The sequence below is a fragment of the Capra hircus genome, chromosome 23 (genome assembly GCF_001704415.2).
Source record: "Capra hircus breed San Clemente chromosome 23, ASM170441v1, whole genome shotgun sequence".
Classification (NCBI taxonomy): Eukaryota; Metazoa; Chordata; class Mammalia; order Artiodactyla; family Bovidae; genus Capra; species Capra hircus.
Window position 1 is genome coordinate 24172104 of NC_030830.1, and position 4170 is coordinate 24176273.

General features: G+C 45.7%; 1 non-coding gene across 1 annotated transcript; it reads right to left on the reverse strand.

The window, feature by feature from the left end:
• Window positions 3371–3442, reverse strand: TRNASTOP-UCA. Its single transcript has one exon. It is a non-coding gene; the product is annotated as a tRNA-Sec (tRNA).

A 4170-nucleotide genomic window follows, 5' to 3' on the forward strand; every position in this document is an offset into this window, starting at 1 on the left:
CCAGTGCATTTCAAGATGCCAACTTCCACCTTTTCCCTAGATTGATGGGCTCACTTCAGTGTAATAAAAGGGTGGGAAAAAATAATGATATACTTTAATGTGGGGCTTCCCAGGTGGCTCAGTGGTAAAGAATCTGCCTGCCAAAGTAGGAGATGCGGGTATGATACCTGGGTCAGGAAGATCCCCTGAAGAAGGAAATGGCAACCCACTCTAGTATTCTTACCTGAAAAATTCCATGGACAGAGGAACCTGGCAGGCTACAGTCCATGGGGTCACAAACAGTTGGACATGATTTAGCAACTGAGCAAACACACGTTCTTTAAATGTTATGCAAGTTTCAACATCCGATTTTAATAGAGGTCTACAAGGAAGTTCCTTTTGTACATTTTAAATTCTCATATTTTTTCTTGCTCAGTTACATATGGGAAATATAATTGCCTGTTGAGTTTCCCTGGGTTAAGCTTATTTCAATAGTAACTACTAATTACTTGATCACTGTGGGATTGTAACTTGCCCTAACATTTAAAGTTTATTTGCTCTCAGATAAAGGGCATTTGCTTTTCCTGTTATTTATAATCATTTTCTTAATCTCCTAGCAGCATACTCCCATTTCAATTGCTCATTATGAAAAACTCTTATTTGCTGTGTGGAAATGCAGAAATGTGTGTAACGGCGTGAGGTACCTTTGTGTGTATCCTAAAAAGAAAGGGAGCAGGCTTATTGAAGAAATCTGAATGCTGAAATCTGAGCTTGAAGATAGGTTACAGGCTGTCTATTTGAGTAGAAAATCTTTTTTTGTCTATGTCATTTGTCATGCGGGATCTTAGTTCCCCACCTGGGATCGAACCCATGCCCCCTACTTTGGGGGCACAGAGTCTTAACCACTGGACCACCAGGGAAGCCCCTTGAGTAGCAAACTTTTAAAAATCACTCTTTGCAGAGGGATGTGTTGCACTTTTGGACTACTGGTTGCAAGACCATGATTCTTAAAGCTGCCATTTTAGAGGCCTCCGTCAAGAGACAATAGACCAGAAATTAAGATAAAGCGTCTGTGAAGTTGTAATGCAAGTGCACCAGAGCTGGAAGTCTACCCACACTGTGCTCAGGTGACCTGAGAAAGCAGCTTCTGACTTTCCCTCAAGCCCTTGCCTACTGACTCACCTTCTTCTGCTGCAATAATAAGTGAAAATGCTTGGGCTTTCTGATTTTGTTGCCCTTTCCTTTGTTTCCCTAAAATGGGATTGGGAGGAATAATCATGGGACTAGGGACGAAGGTCTAGAATCCAGAAGTGTCTCTCGTGCTCCGATCCCCACTGTTGCCCATTGCTGCCTCCCTGCTGACCTCTGCATATAGCTCAGTTGGCTGGAGATCAGGGTTTGGGGCTGATTCCTGGTGCCTGGGGGCTTCCAGGCAGGGCTTCTCAGTGTTAAAGAATCCTCTTGCCAAATCAGGAGACTCAGATTTGATTCCTGGGTCAGGAAGATCCCCTGAAGAAGAAGAAAAAATGGCAGTATTTTGCCCAGGAAGTTCTGTGAACAGAGGAGCCTGGCAGGTTACATCATGGGGTCTCAAGAGTAGGACACAACTTAGCAACTAAACAGCAACGTGGCTGCCTGGCTTCTGCAGCCTCTTGCTGGTGTTAAGCCCTCCAGGCCATGCCCTCTGTCCAGTCCCTGCTCTGGGGGATTAGCCCATCCTCCCTGCTGTAGGGTCAGCTCCCCTCGTGACAGTGGGCCTCTCTCAGCTCAGCTCCATCTTCTTCTCCCTTTCCATGAGAGGACGTCTAGGGCCCCTCCATGCCATATGGGAGCTGAAATAGTCACGGTGCTACCAGGCTTACTGAGGAGTGGCTACCTCCTAGGTTTGGCACAGGGAGGTGGCAAGACAGCCTCACCCCAGAGTCCTAGCCATGAATTAAAACAAAGAAAGAAATGAAATGCCCCTGCCCTTGGCATTCCTCTCCACCGCTCCCCCAGACTTCTCCTAAAATGGAGAGATGGAGTACCATGTGACTCACTTCCTGACTCACACGACTCTCTTCCCACCCCTTTATCCCTACAGGGAAGGAAGGGAACTTGTATTTCCCCTTTCTGAATCCCTGAGATCTCCTTACCAGCCCCAACCTCAAGGCTGAGACTTAATGACTGATAGTGTATGACAAAGACCCGCTTACCCATAAAGGAACTAATTCAGGAGGTATTTGAAAGATATCACACCTGTTCTATAAGTCAACGGAAAATATATCACCTGATTTGAAATGAGAATTGTATCTTGATTCTTTAAATCCACTTAGAAACGTATTGGATGTCAAGTATATGTCAGTCTTTAAAAATGATGAGCTTTCTTCTATTAATACATACTGCATGGTGACATTTATGACATTCAGTAAAAGGCAAAACTAGAGGGAGAGAAAACAGATCAGTGGTTGCCTGAGGTGGGGGGTGGGGAGAAGAGTTGATGACAGAGGGGAACAGAAGAACTTTTAGGGGTGATGCACCTTGATTGTGGTGTTGGTTACATGATTGTGTGTGCTTGTTAAAACTTGTGCATCAAGTGGGGTGAAATGTATTACACATAAATTAGACCTAAATAAACTTGACTTTTAGCAAAAATGATGAGCTTTCACACTCTCGGCATTATAGCTGACACGTATTGAACATTTATGAATGTTAAGTGGTTCTACCACTTTGACTGCCTTAGCTCATTCAGTCCTCAAAATAACTCTGATTGGACGGAGCTATTGTTATCATCATCTCCATCTTACTGATAAAGGAACTGAGACCTAGAAAAGTTAAGTAACTTGCCTAAGGCCACACAGTGAGCGCAGCTGGAATTCACACCTACATCTTTGTTGCCAAAGCCTGTGGGTTTCATCATGTTATATAAGTAGGTTTAGGCTGATAAATCTTTAAGAGATAAACTTGTAACGTTTATGTATGCCTATAACTTACCTTTCCCAGGGTAAGTTCAATCACATTTGCTCTCTGATCAGAAAGTAAGTGGTACACCCCACCCCCAACACAAACACACACACACACACATGCCCCAGGAATGTATTTCTCCAGTTTCCCCAATTCAACATCCTTAGTTAGACTGAGAGTTGCATTCCTGTTGGTGAACTAAGAATGAGTCAGAGCTGGGTAACTGCTGGTTAGGAGGATCTCCTGGAAATTTCCAGGAGCTGTGTGGCCCACCAAAGTTCAAACTCCTGACCAGGCCCCCATCCTATACTCTCAGGTGAGGTGAAGTTGCTCAGTCGTGTCCGACTCTTTGTGACCCCATGGACTGTAACCTACTAAGCGTCTCCGTCCATGGGATTCTCCAGGCAAGAATACTGGAGTGGATTGCCATTTCCTTCTCCAAGGGATCTTCCCTACCCAGGGATTGAACCCGGGTCTCCTGCATTGAAGGCAGACGCTGTAACCTCTGAGCCACCAGGGAAGCCAGATACTCTCAAGTAGGGGTCTTTTAGTTCCAACCCAGATACCTCCACAGCCTGGTGTAACAACGATGGCAGACTTCTCTGCTTCCAGAGACTCCTACTCAAGTTCCTGTTCAGTTGACCAGGGTCTGAGAACTCCAGCTCCTGCTTCCTCTGACAGCAGATGAATGAAGCACTGTTCTCATTAGCTGCTGGTTGCTAGCACACCCAGATTTCTGAGAGAGTCTTCCCAGTTCTTCTCTCTACAGCAGAGGGCTTTCCATAATCAGCCATGGAGTTCGATGGAGGACAGTGGTCAGTCAGTTCAGTTGCTCAGTCGTGTCTGACTCTTTGTGACCCCATAGACTGCAGCACACCAGGCTTCCCTGTCCATCACCAACTCCATGTGGCAAACTGTGAGAGCTCCAGGCTGATTCTCGCCAAGGGAAGGGGGCACTGAGGACCACATCTGGTCTTTGGTTCTCTCAGTCGGGAAGATATGCTGTGCAGCTCACTTATCAGTGAGCAAAGTGGTCCAGGAGTGCGCATCATTACAACAGGCGTGGGCATGTGCTATGCTCACTGCCGAGAGAATCTAACTGGTCGTATATCAGTTTGCTCAGCCAGGGACCTTGGTTCAGAAGTAGATGGTGCAAACACACTGAAAGGGAAATGATTTACCGCAGCAAAGACTACTTTGTGTTTTTTCTTATCTGCTTTACTTACGGGACAATTTGGTCCTCTGAAG